We start from the raw sequence: 21,664 nt of genomic DNA, 5'->3' as shown, positions 1-21,664 counted from the left end.
ACAGGATCTGTGAGACTGCAGGAAACAAACAACTATGAGAGAAGGAGACATTAATGGCTGACAGAAGCCTGTCTGGTTGTGATACAGAGAAAGCATCCACACAGGAGATGTGAGAAAGCACACCAGCTCCTTCATGATTCCTACAATCAGGTCACTTAACCTCTCTATAACTAAATGTCCTTATCTATGAAATAATTGTTTTGGTTCCTACCCCATGAATTGGTGTTGTGTATTCTAAATGTTCAATTGTCATTATTGGTATCTCTGTCCATATAGCCAGAGAGCACACATCTCATCTAAGTTGAAGCTGTCATCTGAACTCTGATTCCAGCAGGGTTACACAATGCTAGGTTTTCACAGGTTCAAGTATTTCCAGGTCAGAAATCTTAATATCAAGCGAAAGTCCTTGACATTAAAATAAATAAAATGACTAATATACAAATATGCAGGGTGGATCAAATAAAACACAGGTACAGACCAGACCAGGGCTGAGATTCCACATGCCATTTGAGTGAGGCAAACATGTAATCTGTGTGCAAAGCTGGAGGATCATCAGAGGTCTTCCATTTTCATTACACATGAAGCTCACTGACTTCTCCTCAGGGACAGACAGCCATGCCAAATCACAAATGGGAAAGTCAGGCTCAGAGATGCACACAGACTTGCTCAGGTACCTATACATGGCAAAACAGGGATTTAAAAAGGAGGGATCTCTAAATCCAGATGTAATTTTTCTAGTTTTGTGTATATTAGTTGCTTTTCTGTTGCTGTGAGAAAACACTACGACCAGAAACAACCAAGGGGAGAAAAGTTTATTTGGACTTACAGTTCCGTTGGTGGGGGGAGAAGCATGGCAGTGGGTAGGAGGAGAAAGATGCTGAAAGATCTCATCTTCAATCAGATGCAGAAAGCAGAGAGAGCAAACTGGAAGTAGGGCCAGAGTAGAAAATCTGAAAGTCCACATTCACCCTCTATCTAGAGCACCTTGTACTTGCACCATTAAGCCCTCACCCCCTAAAAGTACCCATAACCTCCCCAACAGCGCTACCTACTGGGGAACAAAGTATTTAAATAGGTGGGCCTATGGGGGATATTACCCATCTAAATCACCACTCTGTGTTACATTCCACCTTCTACGTCTCCAGGAAAATTACTGCTTCACCCCCACCACAGTCAGAAGGTGGTATCAGCCACTGGACAACTGGACATGCTGCCTCGATCCAATTCTTCAGTCTAACCATCTTGCCCCTGCTTCTAGCACAAGTAAACAGGCCATTTATGGAATGCTATAGCTTGCTGTAGCTCATGCTGGCCACACACCTGCTAAATATTGAGCAGAAGCTACAGTGCACCTCTGGACATTTCTGTTTTCATTTGTATACATCAAAGTGCTGAATACAGAAATCAAATTTAATTAAACACAGTAAGCTGTCTAGAAGTATCCAAGCAGCTATGATGTCATTTCCTCCTCTTTTCCAGCCTCCTGTTAGAGCTTTGCAGGAGGGTACTACTCAAGCAGATTTTCCTTCCCCGGTCTCATGATGCTATTAACTTCTGATGATGCATGCTCTATTCATTAATTGCCCTCCTCCTTAATTGAGTTCAAAGCAATAACTACAAAAAGAGTTTCTAACTATTGGCTTTAACCATAAACTTCTTAAGACTCATGACCATGTACTGGCCCAGCCAAGTATCATTGAAAGATGGCTTTCAGTGGCAAGGGCTGTGTCTTATTTGAGTCCTATTTCTGTAATAAACACCATCACCAGAAGCAATTTGGAGAGGAAATGGTTTGTTTCAGTTTACAGCTTATAGCCTATCACTAAGAGAAGTCAGGGAAGGAACTCAAGGCAGGAACCTGGAGGCAGGGACTAAAGCAGAAGCCATGGAGGAATGCTGCTTACTGGATTGCTCCCCATGACTTGCTCAGCCTGCTTTCTTATACTCCCCAGGACCAGCAGCCTAGGGATGGCACCAGCCATAGTAGATTGATCCCTCCCACATTAATCATCAATCATGAATATTCACCACAGGTTTGTCCACCAACCATCTGGTAGAGGCACTTCGGCAGAGGCATTTTCACAAATGCAATTCCCTCTTCCCAGATGACCCAGGCTTGACTCAAGATGACAAAAGTCCAACCAGCATAGGCACATGGGTCACCAAGAGGTGAAAAGAACTGTAGAGATGGAATCAAGGCTGACCTAGAGACACAGGTTCAATGTATTTCTCTGCCATGGTATTATTGTCTTGGGAAAATTGTGTGAATTCATAATTCTGTTTTGTTTCCCTTTTAAGGGTTTTTTTTTCCTATCAGAATGTCAATGACAGAGTTTCTTCATATCCAGACATGATAAATAAATTCAAAGAGTAGTTAAATGTCCCCAGCATAAGCTGTGCTCACATAGGCTGGAAGGAATAATAACAAAGAAAATACTTGTTCTTGTTCACCATAGAGTAAGGAGGGTGGACATAACCAAGTGTTCATCTTGCTACATTTGCAATTACTTCTCGGATTTCTCTCCCTCTCTCCTTCTCTCCCTCTCTCTCCTTCTTCCCCTTCCCTGATTTTTTCTTTATCTTTTTAGAGATAAATAAATTCATGCCAGAAAAAAACATACTTTCATAATGAAATACAGGGTCTTGCTATGTAGCCTAGGCTGGTTTCAAACTCTTAGAAATCCTCCTGCCTTAGGTTCCTAATATTCTGGTAGTATAGGCATGAGACACAATGTGATGCCTGACTTGAAAATAAAAAAGAAAAAGAAAAAGAAAACAAGAAGGAGATAGCAGCACAAGTGTTGGGCTGGTGAGGGCTCACATGTGGCTCAGCTGGTGAGGGTGCCTGACAACCTTAGCGGATCCCCAGAACTCGTGTAGTGGGAGAGAACTGTCTCCTACAAGTCTTCCTCTGACCTCCAATCTCACTTTGGGATTCCCAACCACATGTTGGAGTATACACACACGCAATAAAATAGCTAAAATATTTTTAAACACATCTATGTGTTGCTTTATGATACATTATATGTTAAGTAAGTGCTCTTTACCACAGTTATTGCTCATTGCTCTCAAATCAATGTGGGTCCACTCAGGTACCCTGTTTCAATGTCTCAGCAATGATAGGGCTCAGGTCCCACCTCTGTGGAATTCAAAGTAATCATGTGACTCATCTATTAATACTGGAGAAGCTCCGCAAACCACCCACTAGGGACCCCTAAACACTTACTGCTCCCTCAAACAGAGTATCACCACAGTTGTCTTGGAGTATGCCGAAATGGAGAAAAACACAGGTCGATCTTTCCAAGAAGGTCATTGTTACCTAACAGCCACCTACAAATGTTGCAGATACATTCTTCTGTCTTTTGAATTACTTCTCTTTGTTAATGAATTCGTTTCATTTAATTAACTCAACTAATGAATTTATTAATGTATATTGTAGGATGCTGTTCTCAGAGCATGACACTTCTATCTAAAAGCCAAGCCAGTTGTCATTGCCCACAGGAGGTCCTCAGGAGATTGGGCCCACTAACATTCTGTGGTTGAGAAAACAGAAGGGACCATGAATACTAGACACTTAGACTCTGCCTCTACATGGGGATATATAAAATTTTTATTGTTGGGGGTTGAAGGGTATGGCTGGAACAATAGACATTTTCTTCAATAGTGTAGCTGCCCATAAGTTACCTATGTTCCTGTAAGCCTCGTCCATACTCTTGTAAGTAAGTCTTCAACTAGGTTTTGTTTATTTTTAGGATTCATTATTTATCTTTTAGATTTTTATCTATATGTGTGTTTTATCTGCACGTGTGCGTGTTCCTGCAGAAGTCAGAAGAGATTGGCAGATGCCCTGAAAGTGAAGTTACAACCAGTTGTGAGCTACCTCAAAGGTGCTGGGGACAGAACCTGGGTCCTTTGCAAGAACAGCCAGTGTTCTTAACTGGTGGGTCATCTCTCCACGTCAAAGATTGTATTTATTTATGTGTATATGTATGTGTATGTGTGTGTGTCTGTATGTGGACATATGCATGTGAGTGAAGATGCCTATGGAGGTCAGAAGAGAGCGCTATATCCTTGGGAACTGGAGTTACAGATGTCTGTAACATTGTGATGAGAACCAAACCTGGGTCCTCAGTAAGAGCAGCAAGCACTTTTAACCACTGAGCCATCCCTCCAGCCCCATAAATAAGCTTTTAAAATTCAGAAATAGTTCAGTAAATGACCCATATCTGAAAGAGCCGAGTCAGAGTACCAATCCCACACAGGAACCTTGTGGAAGCAGTTCCCACACGGCGTTCACACAGGACAGGTCTCTGGAGCTGACTGACCTCTCTTAACCCCGACTTCCCTCCCACCTGCCCCCTTCCATTCATCTGTGTTACATGCCTGCTCTCTGACCAAATTTTAACTCATTCTTTGGACTTTTGTGAGCCCCTCAAGAATTTCATAGGCACTTGAACACAGACACGCCCTTAAGAAATAATAATCCAAGACTAAACCAAGGCCAGAACACCAGGAGTAAACACAGCATGAAAGCCTCTTAGAAGAATGGCCTTGCCCTTTGTAGTTTGGAAATGAAGAACCAGGAGTCCTCTTTGGGAAAAATATCTTATAAATTAATATAGCTTCATTCGCAAAAGACATGGCACTAGTGTGTGTAGTAATTTATCAGTACCTAGTTATAAAGTAAAAGTCTATCCATGTGGGTAGTGAGATGTCTGACCACCTGAATTGGGTCTTTAGAACCCATATAAAGTTGGGAGAGAAATTACTCTACAAAGTTGTTCTCTGACCACCACATGTACACTGAGGGGTTCACACCAATTTTTTTACATTTAACACATGCATCTGTGCACACACACACATACACACAAATAATAATAATAATAATAATAATAATAATAATAATAATAACCACCATGATTTATACAATCATCACGGAGGCTCATGCAACCAGACCCTATTTCTCAGGGTCTGACCTGCAAAAAAAATAGAAAGATCAAATCCAGACCTAGGTATAAATCAAACTGTGGAGACAACCTACCCAGACCCACGCTCCAAATACATCACAGTGGTCTTGCATGACTGCATCTGAAATGTAACTATTAGAGAGAAAGTCTAATGCAGACATAAAATCACAGTGAAAAGGCAGTATACTTCTAGGATGTCCAACCATGTCATGTCCCATTAGGCTCCCATACTCTTGAAGCTGGTGGCACTAATTTACTGCTTCCATCATAAAGTTCTCCTCCTGGGAGGAAGAATAGGGATTCGTAATCATTGCTTGTGAGTGCTTTACTTCATTCACCAAAGGTAGAAGAGTCTGTAGTCAAAGGTGGTTCTGGGGAAATTGGAAGGGTTGACAACTCTGTCTGGAACTCCACAGATTTCTCAGCCGAAAATCCTTAGAAATGCTGTTGGTGCCATTCATTGTGGAAGTTTTCAACACACAGGGTTGATATAAGGTCCAGAGAAGAAGGCAGAGCTGCTGATAAGAATGTCGATGTACCTCACACTGAACGATGAAGAGTGTCTGTGTATTGGAATTGTGGCTCAGTTGTCAATGTGCTCACCAAGCATGTACCATGTCCTTTTTTTTTTTTAAGATTTATTTATTTATTATATGTAAGTACACTGTAGCTGTCTTCAGATACACCAGGAGAGGGCGTCAGATCTCATTATGGGTGGTTGTGAGCCACCATGTGGTTGCTGGGATTTGAACCCATGACCTTCCGAAGAGCAGTCAGTGCTCTTCCCCGCTGAGCCATCTCACCAGCCCCATGTACCATGTCCTAAGTGCAATTCCCAGTGACACATAAAGCAGGCATGCTGGTGCACACCAGCAGTCCCAGCCCTTAGGAGGAAGAGGTAGGTGGGTCAGAGACTCAAGGTGAGCCTGCCACACATACACACTATATATAAAATGATGAGGCCGTCCAAGAGCACAGGAGACCATGACCCAATAGATAAACAGGCAGATGGAAAGATAGATGGATGGATGGACAGACGGATGGGCAGATGGATGGATGAGTGGATGGATGAATGGATGAATGGACAGATAGACAAACAGGTGGAGAGACACAGACAGTCAGACAGTCAAATCCCTCAAAAGTAGGGTACACAGAAACAGGTACAACTGACTAGAGTCTACAGAAAGATTTCTCAATTTTTAAAGTATTTTTAGTTTATTCTTTGACAAGTTTGTAATTTATACAATGTACTTTGATCCTCTTAATTCATAAATATCTCCCTTCAAATTCCCATAGTGCCTCCACCTCATCTCCCTCCCAACTTCACGTCCTTTCGTACTGTTATTTTAAAAACTCCAAAGTCCAATTAGTCTTTTTTTTTCCATAGGTACATGGGTATGAGGCCATTGACTGAGACATAGGCAACCAATCAATGATCATATCTCTCACAGAAAGTGGCTCTTCCTCCCTCTGCAGCCATCAAACCACCAGTAGTGCCACAGCTAGGGATGGCACCTCAGGAGCACCTCCTCCAGCCACACTGACATTGTGGCTGACTTGGTCTTGTACAGGTAGCCACAGCTGTTGTGAGGTGATGTGCCACATCATGTCCAGAGGAGACAGCATTTGACAGCTCTCCCTCACATCTGCTGGCTCCTACATTCTTTATGCATCCCCCTTCCCTACAGAAAGACATCTTCAAGCCCAGGGAGTATGTGAGCTGGCTCAGGAAGAATTTTCAATCTTCATTTGGCTAAATCCTAGTTGGGTTTGAGCATTCTCTTTAGTGATGAGAGGAGGGAGAGCCAAGCAGTAGTAGGAAAGGTAACATATGACCTACGTCTTCATTAACTTCCCTGTTACACTCATAAAATGCTGATCCAAAACAACTTAAGAGGAAAAAGGTTTCATTTGGCTCACACTTCCATGTCACAATCCATCAACAAGAAATGTCAGGACAGGGACTCAAGGCAAGAACCTGGAGGCAGGAACTGAAGTAGAAACCATACTTACTACCTTGCTTCCAATGACTTGCTCAGCCTGCTTTCTTATAGCGCCCAGAACCACTGGCCCAGGGGTGATACCACCCACAATAGGCTTGACCCTCCTGCACCCATCATCAATCAAGAAATGCCCCCACAGGCATACCTACAAGCCATTCTAATGGGGATGAGTCCTCATTTAAGGTTCCCTTTTCCAGGATAACTCTCATTTGTGTCACTCTGCCCATATATATTAGTTCTTTTTCTCCTTTCTATGATAAAGAGCAACTTAAGAAAAAGATCTTTTTTATTTTAGTTTTGATATTGTTATTGTTATTATTGGCTCACAGTTCAAAAGTATAGTCCATTATTGTGGGGAAGGCAGGGCAGCAGGAACAAGAGGCAGCTGGTCACAACCATCTGTAGTCAGAAAAGAGAGAAATGAATGCTACTGCTTAGCTTAATTTCTCACTTTTATTTAGCCCAGAACCCACCCCATGGGATACTGCTGCCTACCTCAGGTAACCCAATCTAGAAAGTCCCTCACTGATACACACACATGTCTCTCTCCTGGGTAACTTCTAGATCCTGTCAAGTTGAGAGTCAGCAATGGCTACCTGAAGCCTGCAGTCTCTCTACTCTGAGGATGCTGTCAGGGCTGTACCCAAAGATAACTGCTGTTTCACACCGGTTATCTCCTCCTTGCTCAACAAAATCCCCTGTTCTGCAGCCTCTCAGGAACAAGGCATCTGGTAAAAAGAGGCTGCAGGAGAGTGTGAGCATTTGACCCACAGCTGCCAAGAAGACGCCAGAGGACATCCATAAGAGTCCCCAGGAGTGCCTCTGCTATATGAAAGCAACATCTGCAGGCATCACTGCTCCAGGTCTCCCTCCTTCCTACTCCAACCACTGCATGTGAGGACCTGCACTCAGATCACCATCTTGCAGCATGAAGCAGTAGTCCTGATGATAAATAGTAGTCCTGAGCATGTGGGAGGAAGGAGAAACAGGTATGCCCTCCCTTTCTCCTTTTCCCACAGTGAGAGAATCAGCTAAACCTGAGGAACTCTCAGTGTTAGGTCCCAAGGAGCCCATTCACCAACAGGCTCACTTTTAACTACAGAAAAGATCCAAGTGAGTCTTTGACTAATGTGTCAACAAGCCAGTGTTCCCCTTGCTGTGTTTTTAGTTGTGTGGGTGTGTAATCAGAGAGTATTTTTTTTTCCAGATAATTCAAAGGGTGCTGCTAGTGGGCTGGCTGGGAACAGTATTTCTATGGCTGCCCTGTTCTGAATAAAGTGATTGTGTGAAGGCTAAGGAAGTCACTTAACACCTAGACTTTCCAGGTCTTCATTCTCAAGAAATGGCTACATAAGAAATACTTGGAGCTGAGTTTCAGAGCAGGACATTTTTCCTCTGAGGACGGATGGCTTTTAGAAATAAAGGGGATGACTTAAGGGCTTTGAGGACTGCTAAGACAGCTAACAAGAATATAACACACATCAGCAAAACCTCACCAGCCCCGTCAACCTTCCCCACACAAGAAACATTCGCTTAAAGTAATCTCAGAGCCAATTTTCCCGGTAAACTGAGAAGAACATCAGAACAAATGTGTGTCCTTCCCAGCTTCCTTTTTAAAATGATAACTAAGGTCACCAATTTTTCTAGATCCTTTTCTCGTTCTCGGGTTGGGTAAGAGATGTTCTACCAGCCAGAGGTATTGGACAGGTGAATCCTGTGGTATATGACTTCTATCTCTATAAGTCCAATATTATGAAGAGTCTGGAACTTTTCTACATGTCTATGTCTACTTAATCAATCACTGTATTGGTCTCCCGGATTAGCATTATCTTATAGAACAATCCCCGTGCTTCTACCTTTGCCCAGTCTCATCATTACCTCTTGATGCAGATATTGATGACCTTATTAAAACCTGTTCTGTGGATGGGTCTACAAAGATAACCTGGGTTAAGTGTTTGCTGTGCTAAAATGAGGAGCCAAGTCCAGATCCCCAGCACCCATGTGTAAAGGCAGAGGCAAGATGTACCTATAATTTTATCAGTGGGGAAAGGGAGACAGGATGCCTGGAGCAAACTGGCCAACTTCATCACTAAGCTACAGATTCAGTGAGAAACCCTGTCGCAAAAAATAAGGTGATAGTAGATAAGGAAGACACCTGTTGTCAACTTCTGCCTACTCTGGTCCAAATATTCTAGCTTTCCTAATTTTTTTTTTAACTTTTATTGCATTATGATGAGAAAAGTTACATGATTTCAATTTATCTGAATTTGTTAACATTTGAAAACATATTTTTAGTAAATAGAATTAAATCACATTCTTGTTTCCCTTTTGTACCCCAACTCCTCCCAGAGACCCCCCTTCAATACCTACAATATCTTTTTTGTCATATTCCTTAAAATTTATAAAATATTATAGCAATAAAAAACAATAAAAGTGAGTATTATAAAAGTTGTTTGATATAAAACAACAATCAATTTAACGGTCTTATATAGATGCTCATCTGCAACAGTACTGAAAATACATTTTTCTCAATATGAATTTTAAATAACTCCAAACATATTAACTGTATATTTCAAAATAATACATCACTACTAGTATTTTATTAAATGAACATAAATATATAAAGTCTTTTTGTTTGTTTGTTTTGTATATAGTAGAGCTTAAAATCTTGGCTCTTACTGTGGTACAAGCCCAAACTAAGAACAATTTTTAAACATTGGATTTCATTGTAATAAGGCTGCACTTCAATGACCCTCACATCACCAAAGGATTTTACCTCTATCATAGCTAAGCTGAGAGTTGACAGTACTGCTGCTCCAAGGAATGAATTGTAGGCACGATGTTTGGATACAGACTTCTTGCTATGGTCAAAGCTATTTGACTTGAGTGAGCGACTTTATTCTCAGCCCACAGAGAACAGGTTACATTCGTTTAAGAAATGGTGTGTGTATTAAGATGGTCTACCCATAAAGTCATTCACCAACTGTTTCAGTGAACAATGATTCTGCTTGGAGGGTGGCACAGACATTAGGTGAGGGTAAGAATTTGGTTCATTGGCTGTGATAATTTGGAAAAGCATTCATCTCAGAGAAAGAGTAACTTATAAAGTCCTCTTCTTCAAACTTGATATAAAAGTTACAAATGTCAAGCAAAGCATTCAGTCTCACTTTGTTGTTCTCTTACAAGCCACCCCCCCAAGTTAATTGTCTGTTTCTTTTGAGTATATAAATACTTTTGAAATATATAAGCTGTTCTGAAAACCATAGTATAGTGTAAAAACTTGAAATAAACAATACTACTAATAGAGAGGCTGAAATAGGAGAAGCAAGATTTCAAGACCCTTGTGTTGTACACAGCAAGACACTGTCACGAACAAACAAGCTGAAAGTGTATATGGATTGTACAATATTGGACCCATTTCTCCAATTACCAAATTAGAGAGACCATTGGATGACAATCAACAAATTTCCAATTCCTCATATTTTTGGATTTCAATCGATTAGGATATGTTGGTAATATTAATTTTCATATTAAGATATTAAGAAAAAAGTAATTGTCACTTCCTGTTGTTTTTGTTGTAAGAGGTGGAATTAGGTTTGTGTGGATTTGTTGAAAGATTACTTTCTTGCTTCTTCTAGGGTGTAGTTTTGCTCCTTATGTTGATGTTTTCCATCTATTATCCTTTGTAGGGCTGGATTTGTGGAAAGATAAATTGTGTAAATTTTGCTTTGTCATGGAATATCTTGTTTTCTCCATCTTTGGTAATTGAGAGTTTTGCTGGGTATAGTAGCCTGGGCTGGCATTTGTGTTTTTGTAGGGTGTGTATGACATCTGCCCAGGATCTTCTAGCTTTCATAGTCTCTGGTGAGAAGTCTGGAATAATTCTGATAGGCCTGCCTTTATATGTTACTTGCCTTTTTTCCCTTACTGCTTTTAAAATTCTTTCTTTGTTTAGTGCATTTGGTGTTTTGATTATTATGTGACAGGAGAAATTTCTTTTCTGGTCAAATCTATTTGGAGTTCTGTAGGCTTCTTGTATGTTCAAGGGCATCTCTTTCTTTAGGTTAAGGAAGTTTTCTTCTATAATTTTGTTGAAGATATTTACTGGCCCATTACCTTGGGAGTCTTCACTCTCTTCTATACCTGTTATCCTTAGATTTGGTCTTCTCGTTGAGTCCTGGATTTCCTAGATGTTTTGGATTAGGAGCTTTTTGCTTTTTGCATTTTCTTTGACTGTTGTGTCAGTGTTTTCTATGGTGTCTTCTGCCCCTGAGATTCTCTCTTTTAGCTCTTGTATTCTGTTGGTGATGCTTGCATCTATGACTCCTGATTTCTTTTCTAGGTTTTCTATCTGCAGAGTTGTCTCTCTTTCTGATTTCTTTATTGTTTCTATTTCCATTTTTAGATTCTGGATGGTTTTGCTCATTTCCTTCACCTGTTTGATTGTGTTTTCCTATAGTTCTTTAAGGGATTTTTGTGTTTCCTCTTGAAGAGCTTCTAGCTCTTTACCTGTGTTCTCCTGTATTTCTTTGGGCATGCTATTTGTGTCTTTCTTAAAGTCCTGTATCATCATCATAAGAAGTGATTTTAGATCTGAATCTTGCTTTTCCGGTATGATGGTGTGTCTAGGACTTGCTATGGTGGGAGAATTGGGTTCAGATAATGCCAAGTAACCTTGGTTTGCGTTATTTATTTTCTTACACTTGCCCCTGCCATCTGGTTATCTCTAGTGCTAAATCTGCTCTTGCTAAATCTAACTGGAGCTTGTCCTTCCTGTGATCCTGATTGTGTCAGAACTCTTCAGAGTCAAGCTGTCTCTGTGATCCTCTGATTCTGGGATTCTGTGATCCTAGGCTTGTTAGAGCACCTGGGAGTGGAGCTTCCTCTGGGTGTTGTGGGACTGGCTGCAGAGCTTGCACCCAAGGTCTGCTCAGGACACCAGCCCAGAGAGACCAGAAGGAACCCTAGCCACTGGGCTGGCAGAGTTTCTGTGTTCCTAGTCCCGCTGGTCCCAGTTACTCCCGGTGTTGGGACAGATGTTGTGTCCTCCTCACCTCTGATCCTGGGCACATCCTAGCTTTCCTATTCTTGTGACACCAGGCTGGTTTGGCCATAAGCACTGGAACTACTTAGCCCCAGGGTAGAGCACCTTCCTATATACATTCCCCAGTGAAACATTCACTCTTATGCTTGATACTCTGATACCTTCCTCTATGGGCCATATCCTATATGATACTATGATACGCTCTTCCATAAACCACTGTCCTCTAAGGTTCCTTCCCCCCATGGACCATGTTCTCTATAATACTCTGATGCCTTCCAGTATAGGTCATCCTCCTCCATGATACTATCTACCATGGGCCACTCTTCTCTAAGACACTAATTCCTCCCCTACCATTAGCACTCTTTCTTACTGTATAATACCTTCTCCCAAAGACAAAGCCTTACTGGGGTACTTTCCTTTATGGACCACTGTTGCCGGTGATGCTTCCCCCACTGTTGACTACCTTTTCAGTGATACTGCAATGCCTCAATTCAGCCACCGTTTTTTACTCTGATAAATTTCCTCTTTTTTTCCCTCTCTTCCTTCAATCTCTATGCATACCATCTTGCTAAGTGAATCTTGCTTAATGTCTTCCCTAAAGGTTCCTTGCCTGGGACAGTTCCCTGTGCTCTCCATAAAACTTGATATCTAACACACTATATACCTTACTTATCTGCCTCCTAAGGAGATAGTTTCCTGAGGATGAGTAATTCATCTATGTTTGCTACTGTTTCTCCAGTAGTCATTGGTGTGAAGTCAGCATATATAGAAATATGCCATTGATTGATAGATGCAGGTATGCAGAGAGTGAGGTATAGATTCATGGATGGAGAGGTAGATAGATAGATAGATAGATAGATAGATAGATAGATAGATAGATGCATTGTGATGGATGGATGAACAGATATGTGGATGAATGTGTGAATAGATAGATGCATGAATGGATATATGCATGGATGAATGAATGGATGGATGCATGGATGCCTGGATACATGGACAGATCAACACACAGATGCATAGATAGATACATGGATAGATATATGAATGGATATATGCATGCATGCACACATGCTTGCATGGATGCATGGATGGATGCATGGATAGACAGATGGATGAATGGGCAGATGCATGCATGGATGCATGGATACAAGATGGATGCATAGATAGATGTGTGGATGAATGAAAGCATAGGTGTGTGGGTGGGTTGATGGCTGGATGTCTAGATAAATGCATGCATAGATGGACCAGTGGACCAATGGGTAGATGGATGGATTGATAGATGAATGGATGTACAGGTGGATCAAAGCATGAATGGATATCATACTTGTGGGCAACAGTTACCTCTATATGTGGCACTCTTATCATCACAATGAACTGTTTTCTAGTCTTTGACCCATCAGCATGGATCTTGGTTTCCAGTCCTTCTGCATGCTTCCTCATTCTCATCTTCCTCTCCTTGCACCCAGTCACCTTTCCACATTTCTCTGAATTTTCAGAACTTGGCAGTCAGTTTCATCCCTGCTGAGTTCCACATTCTTCTTAAAAGGGGCAAAGATTTCCTTTTCCCAGGAGAAATGTTAAATGGCAGAGTCAGGTTACACTGGAATCTCAAACAGTCAAATATAGGTCTCTGCTGCTGCATTTAATTCATCTCCATGTGTCTAACTCAATGGTCTTCTCTGGAGGCATTTAATAAGCACCTGCAGAGTGTCTAGTCTTCATTTTTGTTCTTGAATCAACTTGCTTTAGCATGTAAGGTTTGGAATACCATTAGACCCAAGTTGACTGAAATTATATGTCCAACTTAGAAGCCAAGACTACATTTAGTTTAATCACTGAATTCCTACAAGTTTTTCGATGGAATTGTGCTTATTAAATTACGGTTAAGTTCAAAATCAGATTACTCCATTAATATAACCATACTGGAAGAATTCTCATGAACAAAATAGCTTAGAATCAGTGCCAATCAGCAAGGGTAGGCTGAGAAGTGGTGTTTTCAAAGTACTTCATGACTAAATACTAAGAAGCAAATGACAGTGACCTGGGCATCAAAAAATAACAGGGGCTACTAGCTTTCCCAGGAAATGAGAACTCATAGCAGCTTACAAGCACTCACAATGGGCTGGGAAGATGGCTCATCTGGCAAAGTATATGTGTGAAAGTGTGGGGCATGAGTTCAATCCCCAGAACCCACATTTTAGAAAGCTGGTGGAATGTGCTTGTCATCTGAACACTGATGAGGTGGAGACATGGGGGTTACCTGGGGATAACCGGTCAGCTAGCCTAGCCTAATTCAGTGAATTAGACACCCACACATGCCAACACAGCTACACACACAAAATAATGGGAACACTAGTAATCATCAGGTATTAAATCCCAATAAAGCGAAGAAATGAAATGTTAGTCCGAGAGGAAAATGTACATGAGTATGCACACATACACACATGCACTCTTTTTTTTCTTTTCTCTTCTTTTTTCTTTTTTTTTTTTTTAGATTTACTTGTATGTATGAGTATTGTGCCTGGGTGTATATCTGTGTATCACACTCATGCAGTGACCACAGAGGCCAGAAGAGTGCATGAGGGGCTTCCCTAAAACTAAAGTTAAAGAGAGTTGTGAGACTCCGTGTGGTATTAGGAACTGAACCTGGGTCCTCTGCAAGAGTATCACATATTCTTAACAACGGAACTGTCTCTCCCGCATGTACTCTTGCAAACATATACATTTGTTCAGAAGAGAGAACACAGGTGAACTATTCAAAAGACTGTAGTTCAAAGCATCTTTTTAAAAAAGATTTATTTGTTATTATAGATAAATACACTGTAGCTGTCTTCAGACACACCAGAAGAGGGCACCAGATCTCATTATGGGTGCTTGTGAGTCACCATGTGGTTGCTGGGATTTGAACTCAGGACCTTCAGAAGAGTAGTCAGTGCTCTTACCTGCTGAGCCATCTCGCCAGCCAAAGCATCTCTTTTGACCATCCTCCAGGTCCATGGCTGCACTGTGGTGTTGCATCAATATGCATAGAGATTGACTGCAGCCCCCCGAAGCTGGAGAATTTAGTGAAGAAGATGCAGTCAGGTCAAAGTGAGACAGCACACTGAGTGCCATTTGAGTCAAAAAACCAAATCAGAATTCTTATAATGTTCAATTAACCCAAGGTCTCTCCAACACTTCTCATCTGGGCAGAAATTCAATGAAGGGATTTGCCGGCTCTTATAATCTTAGAGTGTGTAAATATCCCTAAGAGAGGAACTCTTCTTGGAGAGAAATGAGACGTTGAGATGCTCAAGCTCCCATTAATGGGAATCCAATAATTCAGCCATTGTTCCTACTCAACTCACTGTGATAATTACCAAAGACTCAAATTTTTTTCCTTGCAGGACAAAGAGTTTTTAGTCTGGGCTCTGACATTTTAGGTCAGATGCCTCTGTCTCTGTCTTTCTCTCTATATCTCTGTGCATACATGTGTGCATGTATAAAACAAAATAAACTCAGCAGGTTGTATTTATGTTTTTATGGACACCCATAAAAATATGCATGCCTAGGTATGTAATAATAATCAAAGAAAAACAAGCTATCAACTTAAGAGTGGGGGTGGCATGGGAAGATAGGGAAGAGGGAAAGAAATATTTTCAAAGCAATTAAAAACGTATTTTTAAAAATAGCCCATGTTGGGGAATGGACTTCACTTTTCTTATCTGAGCGCTTACCTCTCTGACCAGGACAGTGTAAAGAATACAGACCATAGTTGGAGTTATTTGTGAAGTACAAAGCCAAAGAGTTTCGAAGTCATGTCCCTCCCATCCCAAACTCTTACAGCTGTTGTTGGTCTTTTTGTTGGGTGAGGAAAAAATAAAAAGCCAATGAATGACTTGATTCATCCCAAATACATTTATTTGCCCTTGCTTGTGCAAACGGGAGAGGATGCAAACCAGCCGAGGATCTCAAACCCAAAAAGCCAGGCGATAAAGCAGCAGGAGTTTGTATCTCTCAAAGTTCACAATGTATCTTCTCGGCCCAAAGCCAAAGATGATGTTCACCTTCCCATGACCTTGGCAAAGGAGGTAGTCTTTTGTCCCAGCAAGAATAGGGACTCAGAGCACTGGGACAGGACATCAAAGTCAAGGAGCACCTGCCAGCTTTAGATTCATCAGACTTGAACAATTGCCTAGGGCTTATTTCTCTCTACTCAGGAAATCACATCTTAGTGACTGGCGTCCTTCTGAATCCTGGGTGGTACCCTCAGGGCTCCCCAATCCTAGGATCAGCCAGACTGATTTTTAAATCACAGGATAAAAAGACGTTGCAAGCAGATGGCTTGATCTCATGCATTCCTCTGCTGGAAAGCCAAGCCACTTATCTCTAATACATGCTGGGAATCACATTCAAAATGTGATTAAACGCCACCAGCCAAGAATGGCTATTATGTTTAACAGACTGATTAGCAAGGGGGGAGCCGCAAACTGCAGTTGGGGTAAATGGAATGTTTTAAATGACGCTAGCTAGTCTGTCTCCACTTCATTTTTAGGGCAATGGTTTGTTACACGTATAACTAATAATGCCAAATAATAGAACGAGGAGCTTCAAGTCTTAATGGACTCATTTAAATTAAATTTGTATTTACTGTCATTCTAATTATTTTTCCAGCCTAGCAAGACCCTTAGATATGCCATGGTGAATGGCCATCTCCCTAATACAGGGCTGATTATAACATACCAGTTCTTGAGACATTGAAAAGGAAAACGGCAGCTGTAGGAAACTTGGCAAGACACTTTCAGTTAAAACATTTTTTCCCTAAGACCACATTCTGCAAATAGCCTTTCAAACTATTCTAGGATATATTGTATTTACTTGTTTATTTGCTACAGTGTTACATAAAGCTACTTTCTTGCAAATATATATTGTTTTTAGCATGCACACCCACACCTTCTTGTTGTTGTTTAGTCCCCATTGATCCCTTCCATGGTCTTATTTCTACTTTGTCTCATAAATGCTATATATATTTATGTATCTATGTATTATGTATTTATGTATCTATGAAGTCTGGGTTCTATAAATGAGAGAAAATGGTGTTATGTGTCTTTCTGCGACAATTTGCTTAATATTGTAACCTCCAATTTTATCTTTCCCTGTGAGCAGCATGACCTCACACTTTTCAGTTGCTAAAAATCTCTATTATGAACATGAACCACCTTTTCATAATCATCTCTTCTGCCATGCTTCCCAGATAGATGTAGAATAATATATTTTTACTTATGAGCACAATAACCTCACTGATGGATCCTCCTTCCAGGGACCTGTCCAAATTCACTTAAGTGCTCCCCTGTGGTCTTGAGGTGAGGTACCATAAATAATCTGCTTTATACTGCAAGTTTAGTTGCTACAGGTTACTTCTGGGTGTACAGGCTGCTTTCTGGCTACTTCTAAACACAAACCTGCCCTCAGCCTACTTGGCATAGACGTAGTTGTCTATAATCCCTAGGACAAGAGGAAACAACACCTTGTTCAATCAGAACATTCCAACCAGGACAGAGATGTGCCTGCGATTGAGTGGGAACACAACTGATCAAAAGCACCCCAGTCTTCATGAGTTCGGAGCTACATGGACATGGGCTGAGAAGTGTCAGGGGTTGGGTACATACAGACACTATTGGAAAATGAATCCAGAGCAGAGGGAATTGGGCCAGAGGCAGGTAGCAGTGGACAGTTGGGACCTGTTTGTGACTCTGGAATTAGCTAATGTTCATTTTTGTTTGCTTGTTTAATATCACCTCTGTTTCCTAGAGTAGTTTTAAGATCATAGAAACAAAACAATGGGAGGGGCAGAGTTCCCCCACATGCTTACACACTCAACACCTACTCTCCAGGAAGGTCAGAGCCAGTGGTATGCCTGTTACAGTTTGTGAACCCATGCTAACACATCAGTATCACACAATGCACAGTCTCCACAGGGACCTCTCTTGATGATGTAAGTCATGGGCTTTGCCAGATGTGTAATGGCTGTGATATCACACCAATAACTATTAGTGTAGAAGACTTCTCTTGCTATTCATTTTCTCTCCTTCCAACTGTTCCCTAGAAACCATGGATTTCATTGCTTCTACAGCTTTGCCTTCTCCAAAATTGTATATAATTAGGGACATAGTATGCCATTTTATTTTATGTATGAGTGTTTTTGCTTGCATGGATAGAGGTGCACTTGTGTGTAGTACCCATGGAGGCTAGAAGAGAGTATGACCATGAAGCCGAAGTTACAGGTGGTTGTGAGCTGCCACCTGAGAATTAAACCCAAGTCCTCTACAAAAGTATCCAGTAAGTACTATTCACAGATAAGCCATCTCTCTAGACTCATTTAACATTATTTTTAAGATGTGGTCTCTCTAGGTTTCTGAAGCTGAGTTATAACTTACTATGTAGTCTATCTCGTTTTACATTCATGGTCTTCCTGTTTAAGCCTCCTGAGCTGAAATTACAGATGTGCACTGCCACACCCAGACCTCTTAAAATGCTTTTGTCAACCTTAAAACCCTCTGTATTCTGTTGAATGGGTTACATTCCTTTAGATTTTACTTACCTATTGATAAAATTGTTACTTAAGTTTACTGTTTAATTACTTGCTTTGTTGCCCTCAGTTTGCTTTTGTGTGTATTGTTGTGTGGTGGTGGTTGTTTGTTTGTTTGTGTTTGCTTCATAATTAGGATACTTAAGAGGCTGGAGAGATGGCTCAGTGGTTCAGAGCATGGGCTGCTCATGCAGGGAACCTAGATTAGATTCCCAGCCCCAGCATGGTGGATTGCAAACATCTATAACCCCAGTTCCAGGGGATCTGATTCCCATATGATGCACACACATATATGTAGGCAAAGCACACACATAAAAATGAATTGAAAAAATTTAATGAAATAAAGATTATTTAAGAAAAACAATATATGCATATATATTGCAACTCAACTCAATGGACAGAAAAGGAGATACTGTTGATCCACTGTGCTCCACACATCTCTGAAGGTCCTCTATCACTCCATTTCTCCTTGCACCTCTCAAAGAGTAGACCAAAGGTCAAGGAAGGAAGTAAAAGCACACAGTGCTTCTTAAAGCACTGACTTTGCAGGCATAAAGTTGGCATTTGCTTCACTCTCCTAGACAAAGCACGAGGCAGGGCTGGACCTAAAGTCAGAGGTCTTTGCTGTGATTCTCACTATCAGCTAGGAGAACTGAGAAGGCAAGTGACAACACTCAGAGAACTTGTCACTCACAGTTTTTTAACCAAATAATCACATAGACTTGACACAGAGTTGATATCCAATAACCATGAAGGACAAAGGGAACCTCAATTGTTAACGTCAAGCCGTACTGAGCGCACAGCTCCAAGTCTGATCCACAAAGAAAAACAAACAACAACTAAAAACAGTTAATACGTGGTGTCATCATTCAGGCCGAAGTAGCATCCATCCAATCAATCAATAGAGAACTTCTTCAGGAGAAATAAATAATGTCCACTAAGAATTATGGAGAGCTTTTCTTACATGAAGCCCAAGCATAGATATAAATGTCTCCTAGGGTGTGCTAAGCAATGTAGCAGTCATAAATCCTCTGTAGATATTTAAATGTAAAATAATTAAACAAAATGAAGTAAAAACTAAGCTCTAGGTCTGACCAGCCACATTCAGTCGTGTGTGTATCAGTCACAGACGGCTCTTGGCTACTATGCTCAATAGCACCGACATTGAATGTTCACATCACGGTACAAAGTGATCTGCCCAGAGCATCAGGGTTTCACTGTTGATGGTGATTGACTTCTCTCCCATTATCTTCACGCACCTGCAAGGATAAAGGTCATCATAAAACTCGGTGCTGCCTAGTAGGCTAGCAGGCTGGCTTTAGTTGTTGAGACATTGTAATCTATTCCACATCTTAGAGTGTGTTTTAGTTAATATTTAGGGGTGCTGGGGAGATAACTCAGTGGTAAGGCTCTTGCTGAGTGAGTATCAGGCCTAAATTCAGATTCCCCATAATCCACATAAAAGCAAAGCACAGTATCATACCTCTCTCATCCCGGTACTCCTATGATAAGACTTTAGAAGATAGAGACAGGAAAATCCCAGCATCTCTCAACCCCCCAGCCTGGTGTATGCACTAGTAACCAACAAGAGACCTGTCTTAAACAAGATGGAAGATGAGGACCAACAGCTAATGCTGTCTTCTGACCTCCATGTGTACATGGAGAGGGAGAGGGAGGGGAAGAGAAGCTGGAAAGATGGCTCCGTGGTCAAGAATAACTTGCTGCTCTTACAGAGGATCCAAGTTCAATTCCCAGCACCCACATCAGATGCCTCACAACTAACTGCCTATCACTTTAGCTCCAAGTGATACAATGCCCACTTTTGGCATAAACAGAGAGAGGAGAGAGAGAGACAGAGAGAGAGAGAGAGGGAGAGAGAGAGAGAGAGAGAGAAGAGAGTTCCTCCCAGGGCTTGCTGTTGTCTAAAGCTTGACTTCCTCGTACCTGGAATTCTGTGGGAAATAAGCTGGCAATCTTCCATAATGCCATATTTCTATAGCATGTAAGGATTTGGTCAAAATGGTAAGGCCTAATTTGTGTGGAGCATCATAAAACCAATCTTTCTCATCACACACATATTCATTTGTGGGTAGATGGGACCTTGTGATGCAGAGAGGATGAAGTGTGTCTGAGAGAAACCCGAACACTTAAAATCAGACCCTGGGAACACGGCTCTAATTCTGATTTAATGCCAGCTCCATCAGAGCCAAGCCTGCATCTACACGGCACAAATGATAATGTATGTCTTAATGGCCTGAGCATTTTACCTCCCCGTGTTTTTTAAATCAAATTCAGCTCCATGCCTTGCTTCCTTAGAATACTATATATTTTAGTTCCACTTACAGGCGGCTGCATGAATTAGAAAACGCCTCAAACTCAAAAGCAATCGTATCTTAATTTTTAAATTTTATTAGGGAAAAAATGAGCTGTCCAGCTGCAAAGTGGTGCCGTTATTCTGATGCGAGGCATGGGTTCTGTCTCATTTAGCCCACCCTCCTGCCTTGCAAGGAAGAGAGAAGTCAGCTGAATTCCCCAAGGGCAACCATTTTTCCATACCTTTCTCTTTCTCTGAGAAGCATTTAATTTGGGGGTGTTAATTATACTTCTCATTGAAATTAATTTTTATTTTACTTAAGTTCTCTTGGTTCCTGTTAATATTAATCAGCTGCTGGGGCATTTGGTAAAATTAACTATTGTTTAGGGCTTTAATTTGCTTCTCTTTGATGTGGGCACAGTAGGTTTGCTTTTGTATGGTACATGGTTCATACATAGGTCAGAACACCTGAACTATTATCATGACTAGTATGAGGAAATCAGAGAATGTACTTGAAACATTTCAAATTCAGTTATAAAATCCACAGTGTTCCCCACAATGACTGTGATAGTTGATATTAGTGGTCAGCTTGACAGGTTCTATATCACGTAGGAGACAAGCCTCCAGGCATATCTGTGAGGAAGTAGCCTAATTCACTTAATTGAGTTGGGAACGCTCGCCTTAACAGTGGGTTACACCATTCACTGTACTTGGTCCTAGGCCGCATAAGGGTCTCTAAAGCTTCAAGGCTGGAGAAAGGACTCAGTG

The sequence above is a fragment of the Mastomys coucha genome, unplaced genomic scaffold (genome assembly GCF_008632895.1).
Source record: "Mastomys coucha isolate ucsf_1 unplaced genomic scaffold, UCSF_Mcou_1 pScaffold22, whole genome shotgun sequence".
NCBI classification, from domain to species: domain Eukaryota; kingdom Metazoa; phylum Chordata; class Mammalia; order Rodentia; family Muridae; genus Mastomys; species Mastomys coucha.
The sequence above is the reverse complement of the archived record's forward strand: the minus strand, read 5'-3'. Positions refer to the sequence as shown.